This window comes from Apis florea, unplaced genomic scaffold, assembly GCF_048593485.1.
Source record: "Apis florea isolate Af1SG1 unplaced genomic scaffold, ASM4859348v1 contig_2272_pilon, whole genome shotgun sequence".
Classification (NCBI taxonomy): Eukaryota; Metazoa; Arthropoda; class Insecta; order Hymenoptera; family Apidae; genus Apis; species Apis florea.
This window is the reverse complement of record NW_028256549.1, coordinates 9,038,173-9,056,709: the sequence shown is the minus strand read 5'-3', so window position 1 is coordinate 9,056,709 and position 18,537 is coordinate 9,038,173. Positions and strand designations below refer to the sequence as shown.

At 33.1% G+C, this 18,537-nt stretch overlaps 3 pseudogenes; 2 read left to right on the top strand and 1 right to left on the bottom strand.

Moving 5' to 3' along the window:
- Positions 1-3,711: 3,711 nt before the first annotated feature.
- On the bottom strand, positions 3,712-6,364 carry LOC147658480 (large subunit ribosomal RNA; annotated as a pseudogene).
- A 4,705-nt stretch (positions 6,365-11,069) lies between these two features.
- On the top strand, positions 11,070-12,083 carry LOC147658479 (large subunit ribosomal RNA; annotated as a pseudogene).
- A 2,555-nt stretch (positions 12,084-14,638) lies between these two features.
- On the top strand, positions 14,639-16,071 carry LOC147658478 (small subunit ribosomal RNA; annotated as a pseudogene).
- The last annotated feature ends 2,466 nt before the right edge of the window (positions 16,072-18,537 follow it).

Genomic DNA, 18,537 nt, shown 5'->3' with positions numbered 1-18,537 from the left:
TATAAAACAGTATATATAAAAATTCTTTTGACTGACTATATATTTTATAATTAATAAGTAAGACCTCGATTAATCAAATAATATTAATATAATAATAGTCGTAACATAATATCTATATATGTAATATAGTTTTATATAATCCAATAATTTATATTACGTTTTATGTAAAATATCACAGTTTTACTATATATTAACCATTATTATATATATTCGTTTTAATCAGTTTTTTTATTAATCTTTTTATCTCTATTCCTTCCCAGCTATAAATTATCTTTCAAATTGCTATATTACATTCTATATTACATTTCCTTTTTTTCTCTCTTAACATTCATTAACACTTAAAGATTGAACTGTTGTTATTAATGCCTCTAAATATGCTTAGGAATACTGTTTACTGATTACATCATCAGATTAATTTTTATTATCTCTCATAAATGTATTTTTAATTTTTTTCTATTGTAATTATTTTTAATATATAGAATTAAATCTTATTACAAAATAAAATATATTTAAAATAGATTATTATTATGAATATTTATTAATATTTAATATTTAATATTATTAATATTTAATTTAATCATAAAAATTTTATTATTAATTTAAATATTTTTCTATCATTATAATTCATAATTATTGTATTTTTAAAAAATAACGAAACTATGAACATTAATATTGATTGGAACTATATGTATGATTTATATTTACTTATGTTCTAAAATTCTATTGTATAAACAATTGTTAATTACATATAAATTAATATAAAATTTGTAAAAATATTGAAGAGAAAAATAGTTAATTTATTTACGCTTTTATACTTTCAAATTAAAGAAGTAAAAAATAAATAATAAATAAAATAAATAAAAAAACTATAACACTTCATTTATTAAAATATACTAAACATTTATTAAAATATTTATTTATTTCAAACGACGATATTTTTTTTAATGTCAAATTTTAAACAAAATTATTATGTGTTTAAATATTCCTGTATTATTATAATTCTGAATTATCATATAATTTTAAAAAGTTAACAAAATTGTGAAAATTAATATGGATTGGATTAATATGAATGTCAAATTTTAAACTTTCATATAAGCTATAATCAATAATAATGTATTATTATTTATATGTATTTATATAAACTTTTTTTATCGTTTTGATGTCTAGAATAGAATTTCCCTATAAAGAATACAACTTACTTTCAATATATCAAAACTTCAATTTTAAAAGATTATTAATTAAAAATAACTAAATATTAATTAAAAGATTTTTTTTATTTATAATAAATCAAAAATAAGATTGTAATATTACCAAAAAATATTACGCTATTAGGTTAAAGACGCGCTGATAAGAAAAATATCCTAAAGTTAGTATTATCGGAAAGTATTATGGAACTAAATTAGGGATAACACTGATAAAAAAGAATATATCATTATGATATACAAGGTGTTTATAAAAATGTGGAACATCTTTGAAGAGTGAATTCTAGATATCAAAACGATAAAAAAAAATTTATATATACATATGTCCGATAAAGCTTAATTTACGAATTATAAGCATTTTAAATTTATATTAGATAAAGCGAGATGGCGAAAGAGCGAGAATGCTCAGCTGGATGCGTGGTAGTATTGTATTGCAATGTTGCTTGCTTATCTACAACACAATGTTGTGTTGCAGAGCCTTTCGATGAAAGTAAATATATAAGTAAATATTTTTTATATACAATTGATTATTTCAAATAAATTTCAATGCAGTGTAATATAATGTACATATTATGTAACTCCTTATTTAACAAAAACTTACCTCGAATAAGTTTTAGTAAATTCCAGAATATTAACATATACACCACTTTATATAAATTCATAAATAAATCATTTTATATTATATTATTTTAAAAATAAAAATATTTCAAACATTATATTATATTATATTATTTAAATCCATAGTTAAATTGTTGTATGAAATTCAATCTGCCTATTTACCGAAATACATCAAGGAGCAAATCAAAACACTCCCATAAGATTTTAAATTAAAAAGTTGAATGTATTTTTTTATACATAAACTTACTTATTCTCATATGTACAAGAAATGGACCAATTGAAGTATCAATTGAAAAACTTTTGTTTCTATTCCACTTAAATTATATCTATTTTATAAATTAATATTAACAAATATTTATAAATATTTTTTATTTCGATATGAAATTACTAAACAGAAAAGTTAAAATTCAATATCTAATTAATTATATTATAATATAATCATTATCTTATATCCACTAAAAAAATCATATAAGCATTGCATTTTTCTTTTTCACATTACACATTATTATTGCTTATTAGATTTTTTTTAATTCATTATTCACATTAATTTATTTGAATAAAATCATTTCGATTATTATTTATTATTCTACAATTTAATTTTATATGAAAATTATTTAATTAAAATTTTATTTTAAACAAATATTAAAATATGTATTATTTCATCAAATTCTGAATTGATTCCGCGATGCGACAATGTGTTACTGAAATAGCTAACAATTGAATGTTGCACATTAGAAAAAGAAATTTGATAGAAAGAAAAAATGAGATAGTAATATTCGAAATCGAATGTTTATGTGTTTTAAGTATAAGAATACGAAAATCTAGGTTAACAATCTTTCTCGTTGCTAAGATAATATTGCTTTGTTCTGGATTCAGTTCATTCGTAACATTCATATAACGTATATTAGAAATAAAAGTGTAAAAGAAAAACTAATGAATTTGTAATATTCATTCAAGCATACATGAAAAAAGCAATTGCGATATATATACATTTTTTGTAGATATGTGATATTAATGTATAATATTGATTCATATTTTAATAATTAATAATTAATGATTCATATTTTATTAATATCCAGATCGACTATTATTACTCTCTGCATAAGAATGAAAAATATGTATATAGTGCAAGTGAAATAAAGATAAATATTTGTCAGTGATTTAATTGAATAATTTAATAATCTGAAGTTCAAGTATCATTACTATTTTGGATTTTCTTGTATATGTGAAAATAATTAAAAAAGTAATTGTGCATACAAAAACACATTCAAGCTTTCTAATTCGAAATCTTATAGAAGTTTGTTTTCATTTTCTTCTATGGATTTCAATAAGTACGGCAGATTGAATGAAATATAATGATTCATTTATGATCTTAAATGAAATATTGTATAATCATCATATAATTCTAAATATTGTGGAATTTACTGTAATTTATCTGAGGTAAGTTTTTGTTAAAGAATTAATTATGTAGATATCAATTTGCATTATTAAAATTTTTTAAATGATAAAATGTTAAATAAAAAATGTTGCATAATTACATTACACGATATTTATATGTAATATGATGCCCAGCGTTCTTGCTCTTTTGCCGTCTCGCTCAATCTAATGCAAACATAAAATGCATATAACTCTTTAATTAAGCCTTATCGGATATATGAACTTTTTTTATTGTTTTAATATTTAAAATCTACTTGCCAAACGTGTCCCACAATTTTCTAAAACCTATATGTTATATATTGATCATATTAATAATTATAAACTAATAACAGAAACGATGTAATTCATATATCAAGCAATAATTCTATATATAATGAAATAATCGAAATAGTGCAATTATAAGAATGACGCAACAATTACAAGTATAACGCAATAATTATAAGAATTATATAGTAATTAAAAGTATTATATAAAAATTATAAGCATAATGTAATAATTATAAAATGACGCAATAAAATACATATAACAAAAATTAAGCGTATTACATAATAATTATTCTGAGAGAAAGTATTGCGAGAGAGATAGCCTCTGCTAGAGGTTTCCAGGCAACTCGAACGCTTATATAAAAAAGAAAACTCTTCCCGGATCTTCCGATGGCATCACCAGATCATTTTGGGTTATCCCGACAAACAATCTTACGAGGGCCCGAATGATATACGGTTCCGCTATCGGGTTCCGGAATAAAAACTGGATTCTCTTTCGCCCAATGGGTGTGTTTCTGGTCTCATATTTCAATTTTTATATATGTTTCATGTGTATGATCTTTGAACATCTCATTTACATAGGATTTCTCTTAGAGCTTAGGATCGACTGATTCGTATGCAACGGTTGTTCACATAAAACCCTTTTCCAGGTTAGTCCTCCAGGGCCTTGCTAGGGTATTTGCTACTACTACCAAGATCTTGGCACCAACGGTGATTCTACAAAGGCTCACGTCCAGATCCTTCTGCGCACACCATCGCGACACTCTTATTCGTTAAGGTTTTATAGAAGATGGTCCCCCCCGAAAGCGAGGTCACGTGCCTCACCACTTGCCGTTGATGGCGGAGTATAGGCGCAAGCTTCAGCGCTATCCATTTTCAGGGCTAGTTGCTTCGGTAACTGAGTTGTTACACACTCTTTAACGGATTCTGACTTCCATGGCCACTGCCCTGCTGTCTTAAGAAACCAACGCCTTTCATGGTATCCCATAAGTGTCGATTTAGGCGCCTTAATTCTGCATTTGGTTTATCCTACAGCGCCAATTCTGTTTATCAAAACTGATCCACTTGGCACTCAGATCCAAAATCTCGTAGCTTCATGATCCAAGCATACCAGAGATCTCATCCATTCAAAGTCTGAGAATAGATTGAGGTCGTTTCGGTCACAAGGCCTCTAATCATTCGCTTTACCAGATGAGATTCATACGCATTCAATGAGAAACGATTGAGTGTCAGCTATCCTGAGGAAAACTTCGGAGGGAACCAACTACTAGATGATTCGATTAATCTTTCTATATCCAACGATTGATTTGCACATCAGAATACGGATATCCATCAGGGTTTCTCCTGACTTCGTTCTGACCAGGTATAGTTCACCATTTTTCGGGTCCCGACGTACGCTCTAGGTACGTCTCTTCCCGCAATAAGACGCCCCGGAAATGCAGGGCCGCATAGTAACATAGTCCATCCTTCCTCGATCGATATAAAGTCCAATCTTCACTTTCATTTCGCCTTTAGGTTTTTGCATCCCAATGACTTATACATATGTTAAAATCCTTGGTCCGTATTTCAAAACGGATCTTAAGAGTACCCAAAGGAATAACATCGTCGAGCAGTAATTCGAGTCTCGTTCGAGTCAGTCCAAGAACACCGCCTGCTAATAGGTGACCAGGTTTTTACCTCCGGATAAGAATTGACTGAGTTCTCGATGGGACTGATGCACACATTCGAAAAAATGGATTGCGTAGACTCGAGATTAGGCCGTAGACTAACACACAACGAGTCCCGATTTAGATCCGCGGGAGGCCAAGACACGAGACCGAGCTCGAATCCAAGATGCGAGATATAAGATCACGTCCCATTCAGCTGGCCCAAACCCGATACATCAGTCAAACTTGCTTTCCGACCAAGCCCGATACGCTCCGCACCTCAGAGGCCAATCCTTATTCCGAGGTTATGGGTCCAATTTGCCGACTTCTTTTACCTACATTAATCTACTAGAAGTTTTTTACCTTGGAGACCTGCTGCGGATATGAGTACGAAGTGATGCAACATTTTCACGTGACCCTCTCCTGGAATTTCAAGGTCCGAGAGGAAGATCCGAACATTGCCGCAACTGCGGTGCTCTTTGTGTTCCAAAGTCTATCTCCCTGCTACAAGTTTCCAGGCAACTCGAACGCTTATATAAAAAAGAAAACTCTTCCCGGATCTCTCGATAGCGTCTCCCAAATCATTTTGGGTTACGTCAACGAATATTCTTACTAGGACCCGAATAGTATGCGGTTTCGCTATCGAGTTTCCGGAATAGGAACCGGATTCTCTTTCGCCTAATGGGTATGTTTCTGGTCTCATATTTCAATTTTTATATATGTTTCGTGTGTCAACAATCTTAAAACATCTCATTTACATAGGATTTCTTTTAGGGTTTAGGATCGACTGATTCGTGTGCAAGGGATGTTCACACGAAACTCTTCTCCAGGTCAGTCCTTCAGAATCTCGCTGGAGTATTTGCTATTGCTATCAAGATCTGCACTGACGACGGCTCCAGACAATCTCACACCCAGACCGATCACATAGAATTGCACTCTCCAGCAACCCGACTCAAAGATCCTCCCGAAACACATACCGGTCATTACGAACCTAGCATTCTCTATGTGGATGGCCTCATTCAAGATAAACTTGGACGCAGTTCAACGTCACGGGATCTTTCCCGTTCACAGGAGTACAACGCAATAGTACATTTGAGTGGCAGTATCATTCAATGCTGGTTTCATTCCTGTTGGCTCGCCATTAAAGGAAATTCTTGTTTCTTTTCCTTCGCTTATTAATATGCTTAAATTCAGCGGATAATTTCGCCTATTTTAAGGTCGTTTCTACGTATAAGACAAAATATATTCGTGACATATAGTATATACCAGAGAGAAGAATAAGAAAATAAATCAGAGATGGTATTTTTTTTTCTTTCTTCTGTCTTCTAATTAAATTCGAATAGAGGGAGAAAAAAAAAAGAAAAAAATAAAAATTCGAAATGGTAGAAAAATTTTCTCCACTTGAACATATCCCTCATCTTCACATTAGATATATTTTTTTTCTTCGTTTTACAAATTCCTCCCTTTCTTTTATATTCCTCTCCCATGCAATTTATATATATTATCCTTGCATCAATCAAGAAGAAAAAGACATCGAGATTCTAATCATTGGAAATTTCAGGCAGGCGGGAGTTCTCGTATAGATAATGGTCAGGTCGGTTCAGCGTAGAGGCATTGTATCATCCCCATCAAGCACAATTCCCGCACATCCCGAACTCGATTGTACTAATGAATAACTTTTAATACATCCGATGCAAAATCCAAAATGAATCGAATTTACTCTTTTTTCTATTTGTATGAAGATAGTTACAGGCAGAGAGAAAGAGCGATTAAAAAAAAGATAATAAAAAAATACGTTTTAAAAAAAGAGTTATTATTTATAAGAGCGAAAAAGAGAATAGTTCTTTTTTTTTTCAAACTAGTGTTTTAAATATGCATCGCACCATAGTATTAATTATGTCGCATTTATGTTCGAGCCAAGATGCACGCAAGATATCCGAATTTTGGTTTTTTTTTAACGCCTGTCTGTTATTATAGCTTCTCTTGACAATTCTATTGGTTCTTTCTTTTTAAACCTTGTTTCATTTGTTTCACAGAGATTGAAATCACCAGTGCACGCCTTCAACTCAACCTGATTACAATACTCTGATTCATCAAACGATGAACAGGTCGGGATGTATCGGAACGTGCATGATTTTCTTTATTGTACAAAAAAAAAAAAATAAGATAAAATGAAATTCATAAAGAAAAGAATGACGAGCCGGGAACTGGACGACCAATTTGAAGTTCGTCTATAGGCAACAAAAAAAGACATGGCCAACACTAGATTCGGGTATTTCTCCTCGGCCATAATTTGTCGTCTCGAAAAAAAAAGGAAAAAAAAAATAATCTTGCCAAAGAGAATCGTACGCGCCCTCATCTTATGTATTTCATGGAAATTTCGATTATTGATACGAAAACGTATCGCTTAAGGACTCGCATGCATGGTCATGTAACGATCCAGCGACAGTTCCGAAAGAGTATAGAGAGAGAACACAAGAGAACAGAATGGGTACTCCTGGGGCTCTCTCTCCCTTTTCTCTAATCTTGACAATCAGCAAACATTACGCGCTATTCGCTGATGATTTCCTCCTCTTTCGATCGATTCCTCTCTTATATATTTTTATCTTTTTTCATAGTATCGCAAAAATATTAGTGTCAGATGACGTTAAAGACGTGACTCGTGATCCAAAGAAACGTGGTAATAGCGGATACGTTGAGTCAGTACGAAATAATGTTTGAAATAAGCACGAAGCGGTGAACACGGGCAGTCATATGTCACATGAAACGAACAACTCATGACGAAAGACTCATGGAAAGAATTACACCAGATCTCCAGCGTAGAAATCATGAATGCAGTAAAGCATGTATACAAAATGTAATTAAAATGTAATGAAAACCGCATCTGAAAACAAATTTAATTCATATATTCTTTCTGCCTAGGTACATATATCGGTTAGTAACTTATCCGCCATCGTTAGGAAACCTGGTCCATATAAATCAAGAAGTGAAAAAAATGATAAAGAAAATCTTTCATTTACATGCAATTACTATAACAATAAAAGTTACATAGGAAAATATGAACTTCTCGGTCTAGCCAGTAAGGATATAAAAACAGCATTGCTAATAGCCTTCTGCTCAATCGAAATCGCCAACTAGTTCATTGATTATAAACATATTCGTGTTCAATAAAAGTTAAAATGGAAAATCAAAAAGCAGGTAAATATATATACTAGCCAAACCAAAGCTCAGAGATGTGATATATGAATTCCTATTACTATGAGGAATCTTGTCAAAAAATTTAAGGAAATAAAGCCGATGTCGCCTCGGGTGTCGATCTAATCAAAAAACTCCACCTGAAAAAGAAAGGGGCACTGCATGTCCTATCTAAAATATTCAACCTTTTTATGCTTAGCCGAATATACCCGTCTCAGTGAAAAATCAACAGCACCACGATTATTTCCAAACCGGAAAAGAATGTGAATGAGATTGTTGTCCCAAATCGGAAATTGGAGACCAATCACCATCAAGTCTCTCCTGGGACAAATGTATTCGGCGATAGATAGGAAACTGTGGGAGCAAATCAAATAGCACTCGCGGCACAAAGAATTCACAAATGAGAATGCAAAAACAACATCGTCATTTTCAGCAATGCATTCGCGCAAATGAAAAGAGAAACAAGTGGAATCATAACAATTATCAATATTTCCAATATTCCTTCGATATAATCCCCCATAGCGCAATCACGAATTACTTACGAATAAAAGAAAGTCAATACATACAAAACATGTAAGATGGCTGTAAATGATTATATACTGTAAAAAAGAAAGACTGTTTTAGTGAACATATTAAGATCCGTTAAATAGAGAGATCCGTTCTCACCTATCATTTTTAATCTTATTTTAGATCCCGTAATAGAGATTCTTGACGAAAGGACGGACGGCGTTCAAATAGAGATAGAAAACATTTCTGTTCTCGCAATAGCTGATGATCTTGTCTTTTTGGCTAAAAATGGCGAAATAGCTGAGAAGCAGAGGATTATATTAAATTATATTAAATAAGTACTCAGAACACAGCATGATAGTTTCCTTTAAATACTTGACATTTAAAATCATCTGCAGAGATAAGACGTGGTTCTTAGAAGATCCATAGGATCTTCAGGATTGGTCGATAACGGATTTCGTATGCTAACTAATCAAATATCTAGGATTCGCTCTAAGCCCATGGAGTCCTTTACGCAAGGCCTCAATTAAAGAGGTAGCTAATTGCGTTATAAAACTAAAATTAAAGCCACATTAAAAAATTATTCTGATAAGAACTTACCTCTTGCCTAAATATATCCATATGCTAGTGGCAAATCCATCACCACTGGATGTCCTAGATCAAATTGACCATGAAGTCAAACAAATTATAAAAGCAATATTACACCTTCACACATCCATGGATGGAGTAATTTAATAAGCTATGGTGATCAAGGCGTCTAGAGAGCTGCCAATATTGTAAAATTAGAAAAATTCAAAAATGCCATTAAAATGAATGAATTGTCGAATCTAGCTGTCCAAAAATGGCATTTAAAAAGCAAGAGATAAGTATCTAAAAATATGCGGTTTCCATTGGTTTAGAATATACGAGCTCGAGAACACATCATTCAACATACAGAGCAATAAAAAAGGTGAAAACAAACCGATGGAAGAAGTCGGACTCTCAAGAAAAAGGTATAAAAAAATTTTTCGGATGAAATCGGTAACAACTGACTATTCAATTTTGAATTACTGAAGCCGTCTGAATACTATAAGATTAAGAACTAATACATATAGCACAAAAGTGGCACTCCGCAGAGCAAGAGAAAATATAAAAATAATTGTCAAAGATGCGGCGTCCAGATCGAGACCTTAAGACATGTACTGAGCATAGGTGTATACAAAAAAATACAAAAAATAAACGTATAAAAAGACACAACGATATTTGCAATCTAATAATGAATAATATTTCCAAAGAACACGCAATATTTAGGAAGCCGGAAATCGAAGCGGACGGAAATGAGAAATGTAAATCCGATTAGGTCATGAAAGATCATGACATAGTTTACATAGTGGATGTAACTGTCCATTATGAGAATAACAATTTCTTAGAAAAGCACATAACAAAAAATGTAGAAAATACAAAGAGATAGCAGAGATATTGAAAATGAAACTAGATACAAAGGAAAATCGTGTCTTACCAGTGCTTCGAGCCAAAATGGAGAATTTTGAAGTCCTAGGGTTCCAAACAAAGCATGAAACCCTGACGGGTTCATTAATCGCCCTCCGATCGAAATGGCTAACGAATTCCTGAATTACGATCACATAATGTGATCGTTAAAAACTAATTTATTTATTTATTTACTTATTTATTTATTTAATATTTATTATATCTTATATCCTAACAATACCGCAAGGCTGATAGAAATTTAACTTAATGAACTTATGGTCGAATAAAAAGAAATCAGTTACCAACTGACAGAGAACTTAGCACATCTCGGTCTTTTACGCTGAGCGATGCGAGTTCTGACGCATTATTGTGCGTGTAGGGCGCGGAGCAGATTCTATCATGTAGAATCTAAGATAACGCCTCCGCGAAATCTTCCCTGGACAATATACGCTGCGACGTGTGGTTAAGAGCACCTCCCGAAAGAATCCCCGTTCCTATGATTCCAAGCTCGCGGGCAGATCCCATGGCAGCATTCAGCATAGAAAGTAGGTTCACGAAGCAAATAATCGTCTTAAATTATGAACGAGTAGGTTTCCTCGGAAATTCGTCGATCTCTCTGATCACAGGTGCATTATTTAGCCAAATGCCTCGTTATCAATTAGTGACGCGCATGAATGGATTACTCTGTCCCTATCTACTTTCTAGCGAAACCACTACCAAGGGAACAGGCTTGGAACAACAGCGGGGAAAGAAGACCCTGTTGAGCTTGATTCTAGTCTAGCATGGTAAGAGACATGACAGGTGTAGCATAAGTGGGAGATGATAACATCGCCGATGAAATACCTTTACTTTCATTGTTTCTTTATTTACTCGGTTGGGCGGAGCGCCAGTATTTTGACCCAATTATCACGGTATTCTAAAGTCAAGCGTGAGTAGTAGTAAGCAACCGATCGCTAAAAATACTCTCGCGTAATCCCATTCGAGGATACTGCCAGGCGGGAAGTTTGATTGGGGCGGTACATCTGTCAAAGAATAACGCATGTGACCTAAGACCAGTTCAGCGAGGACAGAAACCTCGCGTAAAGCAAAAAGAAAAAAGCTAGCTTGATATCGATGTTTAGTACAGAAACTGTGAAAACATGACTTATCAATCCTTTTGGCTTGAAGAGTTTTCAGCAAAAAGTGTCAGAAAAGTTACCACAGGGATAATTAGCTTGTGGCGACCAAGCGACGTCGCTTTTTGATCGATGTTACCTCTTCCTATCATTGCAAAGCAATATTCGCCAAGCGTCCGATTGTTAACAGGGAACGTGAGTTGGATTTAGACCGTTGATGAACCGTGAGATGAGTTAGTTTTATCCTACTGATGACTAGTTGCAATAGTAATCCTGCTCAGTATAGGAGGAACTACAGGTTCGGACATTTGGTTCACGTACTCCGATGAATGGCTGGTAGTGCAAAGCTATTATCCATAGGACTATGTCTGAATGTCTCTAAAGTCTCTATTCTTTCTAATCAAAGATGGTAACAAAATTTCTAAGGAATCTTGCGTTGGTCGAAAGACTCAAAATAATGTGACACTATTAGGTGATTGGTTCTCGTGACCGGTCATCACATGAATTCCAGTTATATATATATATATCTGAATAACTTTGTGTTGATCGCATGGTCATCTAGCACCAGTGACGCATTTTTCAAATGTTTGCCTTATCAATTGTCGATAGTAGGTTCTGCGTCTATCATGGTTGTAACGAGTAACGGTTCGATTCCTGAGAGAGAGCCTAAGAAACAGCTACTACATCCAAGGAAGGCAGCAGGCGTGCAAATTACCCACTCCGGCACGGGAAGGCAGTGACAAAAAATAACGATACGAGACTCATTCGAGGCCCTGTAATCGGAATGAGTACACTTTAAATCCTTTAACGAGTACCAATTGGAAGGCAAGTCTGGTGCCAGCAGCCGCGGTAATTCCAGCTCCAATAGCATATATTAAAGTTGTTGTGATTAAAAAGTTCGTAATTGAATCTGTGTGTCACAGTGTCGGTTCACTGCGATCTTTAACTGGCATTATATGGTATGTCCTATCTATGGGCTTAGCATCTTGTGAGCGGTCCAACTAATATCGCATCGCGATGCTCTTCACTGAGTATCAAAGTGGGTCGATACGTTTACTTTGAAAAAAAAAAGTGCTTAAAACAGGTTACCTTTGCCTATACTGTGTGCATGGAATAATTTCTATTTTGTTCTATTTTTTGTTTTATTGTTGGTTTTCGGAATCCCGAAGTAATGATTAACACGTTCGTCGCCACGTCACCCATATATGGGTGACGGGCATGCTTCCCCGAAAGCCTCATGGGTGACACTTTCTTTTTAAATAAATAAAAAATTTAAATAAAAAAAAATAAGATTTTAAAATGGAATTTTGAAAAAAAATTAATGAAAATTAAAATTAAATTTTATTTTATTAATATACAAAATAAAAATATTTATATTATACTATATTTTTTATTAATTTATATTTACATTATATAATGAAATTTAAAATTAAATTTTAAAACAAATATACAAAATAAATATATTTACTATATACAAAATAAATATATTAAACTATTTACATTATATTATATTTTTTGTTAATTTATATTTACATTATATTATGATACATTGTGATATTCATTAAAACAAATCAAATACATCTGTAGTGATTTTGGATATTTAGCACAATAAGTTGTAATTTTTTTAATATTCTTTCTCGCTTTTTGGCGTTCGACAGTTTGTCTTTTTTTCCGATAAAATACACATCCTTCTTATAAGTTTGCCTTTGTAATTCTTCCGAATCTCTAAATAATGAGATATTTTTTTCATTTTATTTTTATTTTTTATTTTATTTTTCAGTAATATTTTCCGAAAACAGCCATTCTTTAACTAAATGTTCTCGGAATTTTCTTATTTCTATTTTTTGATTTATAATTTTTTGGTATACAATATGTGCATTTACAATAGTTATTCCCAAAAGGAAATGTAATGCTAATTTACGATTCAATACTTTTTCGTATCGTTGTTGCATATGATATCATTTGATCACTTCTATCAATACCGATTTTCCCACTGTTATATGCCATTACTGCCAATGGTTTCATTTCTTGACGACCGCGATGAGTAGAATCCGAGCTCATAGTCATAATGGGTGGATGCTTCGTTGATAATATTCTAACATCGCGAACATCTCTCCATTTTAGCACTACAATACCATTGGGGTCTTCCCGTGCTATCATTTCACCTCTTTTCAGTGAGTGAAACATAACAAAATTTGGCATATATGTTGTTGGAATGTACCTTTCCAACAACATGTGTTTTAGCATTTAAGAACTTAATTGCTAATTCATAACTTGTGTAAAAGTTATTAACAAATAAAGTTCGTCCTTCATTTAATAATTTGTTTGCAAGTTCAATGCAAACGTCTTCGGCTATGCCAACTTTCCTTTTTCCACTTGCATCTCTTCCAGTATACATTTTCGCAGACCATGTATACCCTTCGATGGAACAAAGTTTAAATAATTTGATTCCATATTTATGTGATTTAGATGGTATATATTGTCTAAATACTAAACGCCCTCTCCAAGGAACTATTGTTTCATCAACTACAATATCTTCGCCTGGTGAAAAAACTTTTAGATAGTTGTTTGTCAGTATGTGTATAAGTAGTAGAACTTTTCCAACTCTATTATTCTGTTGTATGGTTTCATTATTTACAAAATGTAAATTTGACAATAATAATTCAAATCAGTTACGAGACATTTTGCTTCTCGGAAATGAAAAATTATAAATAGGATCTCTTGACCAACATATAATGAGAAGTGTCTGTACTAGACCCATCCAAATCATCAATGAAAAAATGTTTTAATTTCTTTGGAAGTGGTAGATTTCTATCTATTTATTCGAGCGTGATCGGTCGTTTCACGTTGAAGCAATTTTTGTTCGGCATATCTATTGATTTCTGTGACTAAAAGGCTTATTACTTGTTCATCTAAGAATAGTGAGAAAACTTCACTTGGGTTTATGCCAAATGGAAAATCCAACAGAAGCCCACTTTTTCCAGTGAACGGAAATGACTGTTGCTTATTAGTAATTGTCCACTGTATATTGTCCAAGGAATCATCAGTAATGGTTAATTCCTCTTCTTCGTTTATAGCAAGCTCTTCTAACATTTCGTTGAAGTCTTCACTTTGTAAACTTTTTTTTAAAATTCACTATTTCTTCATCACTACTTTCTTCACTATCATTTATATTTTCATAATATGCTAACATTCTGACTATGTTTTGGTAAACTGTATCGTCGAAATTTTATCTATCTCGTCTATTTCTATCCTAAGTTAACTGCAAGACTGTCGCAAGCTTGGTTGTTATTTTTTCCTAATCCTTACTTTTTGTGAAAATGCATACAAAAAGAGGTTGGAAGAACCAATCACCGCGTTTGAGGGCGGTTTCGAAGGATGGGGGTCAAGATTTTTGCACTGGCTTTCACGGTGGTCCATCGCATAGCATGTAAGTGTGACTTATAAAGTGGCCATTGCCTGATGTCTTTATTAAATTAAAAATCTGGAAAGCATTAAGAAAACCATGTCTGCTCATAAATTACTGTTAGGCTAATAGAGGTAAGGTATCCGAATTGTTGAAAATAAAGGTCAGACCTGACCATTTTACAAGTGTTGTCCCGCTCTGGTCTGGCTTTCCGAGCCAGCAACATTTGGGCTCCGTGAGGAACTTATCGAAATCACGCTGGGCGACGAACGTGTTAATAGGGACAGATGGGGGCATTTGTATTGAGACGTTAGAGATGAAATTCTTGAATCAAGATGGACAAAAGCGAAAGCATTTGCTAAAAATGTTTTCATTGATCAAAAACAAAAGTTAAAAATTCGAAGGGGATACCGCCCTAGTTCTAATCATAAACGATGCCAGCCAGCCATCCACTGAAGTTCCTCCGATGACTCGGCGGATAGCTTCCGGATAACAAAAGTTTTTGAATTCTGGGGAAAGTATGGTTGCAAAACTTAAAAGAATTGATGGAAAAGCATCAACAGGAATAAAGTCTGCAGCTTAATTTGACTCAACATGGGAAATCTTATCAAGCCTGGACACCGGAAGGATTGACAAATTGATAGCTCTTTCTTGATTGGGTGGTAGTGCATGGTCGTTGTTAGTTGGTAGAGCGATTTGTCTAGTTAATTCCGATAACGAATGAAACTTTAACCTGCTAAAAAGACGTAACTTATGGTATCTCGAAGGCTCTCGGCTTCGGTCGGTGGATTTTTATTATCAACGTACAAATCTTCTTAGAGGAACAAGTAGTTTCTAGCCGCACGAGATCGAGCAATAACAGGTCTGTGATGTCCTTAGACGTTCTGAGCTGCACACTCGCTGAAGGAATCAGCGTGTTTTCCCTGGCTGAAAAGTCCGGATAACTCGCTGAATCTGCTTCGTGCTAGAGACTTATAATTATTCGCCATGAACGAGGAATTCCAGTAAACAAGAGTCATAAGCTCGCGTTGATTATGTCCCTACCCTTTCTACATTTCATGTCGTTACTACCGATTGAATGATTTAGTGAAGTCTTCGGACTGGTTCACGGCCAATGTCTCAACATTGTCGATATTATTGGGAAGATGATCAAACTTTATCATTTAGAGGAAGCGTACCAAGGATTCCGTAGGTGAACCTGCGGGAAGATCATTAACGAATGAAACATACAAAAAGAGATGCGTACTAAAAGAGAGAGAAGAATTTAACCCTTTGCACTCCGGGCTTTTCTCGCTCGAACCAATAACTCCACACGATTTCCCGCACTCGTTCGGTGAATTTCTTAGCTAACTTAAAATGATTTCACATACAAATTATAAAATATATAAAACTTTTATATTTTAATATTTTATCTATTTTTACATATAAAGAAAGATAATTTATTGAATATTAAAAATTTATGTTGTGTGATATTTAAATAATAAAATTATTACTAAGAAGCATCGGTTTGTCAAGGCAAGTATCAAAATAAAATATCGTTATAAACAACCCCAATAATATACTCTCGTTTATTGTCTATTATTTTTATTTTTCATCTTCTTATACTATATTTCTATTTTTATGGCTATTTTCCTTCTCTCTATTATCAATTTCTTAAAGAATAGAAATAATTTCATTATTTAATAACGAAAAATCAAAATCATCTCCACTTGAATTAATTTCATTACAGTTCCACGCTTACAAAATTCAGAAACTTAAAATATTTCTATCGTTACGAATGTCAAACTCAGACTAATCCTGAATATATAATTATTCTACACTTTATAAGTTTATATTTAAAGTGCTTAGGAATCTATTCATGAAGCAATATTTAAAAAAAAATCAAACATAAATAAATATTGTCGCCGTTCCAATTGCTGCATCAATCCAAAGAATCACTTCTGGAGTTATCGCATTACATCAAGTGGTGTCTGAAAGTCACCGTTGGAGCGCAAAGAGTTAAATATAAAATTTGGATAAATCCATTACCAAATAACAAAAATTTGTATATCGAACGAATAATAAAAACGGATAAAAAATTAAAAAAATAAAAAACGAAGCGATGGAAAAGCGAGGGAAAGAAAAAATCGCTTTCGTTTGTTGTATCCGTTCGTTGGTTGTTTATTTATTTTTTTTCAAATTTTACCAGACATGAAAATTACACGAAGAGAGAAATTCTCTCTCTTTCTTCCTCTCCACTAGAGAGATAGGCGTACGATTTTCTGTGGCAAGACTTTTTTTTCCCTTTTTTTTTTTCAACATGACAAATTATGGCATTTCAGAGCCGAGGAGAAATTCCTGAATCTAGTATTGGCCATGTCTTTTTTTGTTGTCTATCGCCAGATTGCATATCCAAATCGGTCGTCCAGTTCCCGGCTCGTAATCTTTTTCCTTGTGAATTTCACTTTACGATGATCAAGGTATTGTAATTAGGTTGAGCATGCACCGGTGATTTCAATCTCTGTGAAACAGATGAAACAAGGTTTAAAAAGAAGAAATCAATAGAATTGTCAAGAAAAGCTATAATAACAGACAGGCGTTAAAAAAAACCAAAATTCGGATATCTTACGTGTGTCTTGGCTCGAACATGAATGCGACATAATTAATACTATGGTGCGATGCATATTTAAAACACTAGTTTGAAAAAAAAAAAAACTATTCTCTTTTTCGCTCTTATAAATAATAACTCTTTTTTTAAAACGTATTTTTTTTCGTTACCTTTTTTTCTTTTTTTTATATCGTTTTTTCTCTCTGCCTGTAACTATCTTCATACAAATAGAAAAGAGAGTAAATTCGATTCATTTCGGATTTTGCATCGAAACGTATTAAAAGTTATTCATTAGTACAATCGAGTTCGGGATGTGCGGGAATTGTGCTTGATGATACAATGCCTCTACGCTGAACCGACCTGACTATTATCTATACGAGAATTCCCGCCTGCCTGAAATTTCCAATGATTAGAATTTTGATGTCTTTTCTTCTCGATTGATGCAAAGATAATATATACAAATTGCATGGGAGAGGAGTATAAAAGAAAGGGAAGAATTTGTAAAACGAAGAAAAAAAATATATCTAATATGAAGATGAGGGATATGTTCAAGTGGAGAAAATTTTTCTACCATTTCGAATTTTTATTTTTTTCTTCTTTCTTTCTCCCTCTATTCGAATTTAATTAAAAGAATCTGGGTATGAGATTGCCTGGAGCCATCGTCAGTGCAGACCTTGGTAGCAATAGCAAATACTCCAACGAGACTCTGGAGGATTGACCTGGAGAAGAGTTTCGTGTAAATATCACTTGTTCACGAATCAGTCGATCCTAAACCCTAAGAGAAATCCTATGTAAATGAGATGTCTTAAGATGTACACACGAAACATATATAAAAATTGAAATATGAGACCATAAACATACCCATTAGGCGAAAGAGAGTCCGGTTCCTATTCCGGAACTCGATAGCGGAACCGCATACTATTCGGGTCCTAGTAAGAATATTCGTCGACGTAACCCAAAATGATTTGGGAGACGCTATCGAGAGATCCGGGAAGAGTTTTCTTTTTTATATAAGCGTTCGAGTTGCCTGGAAACTTGTAGCAGGGAGATAGACTTTGGAACACAAAGAGCACCGCAGTTGCGGCAATGTTCGG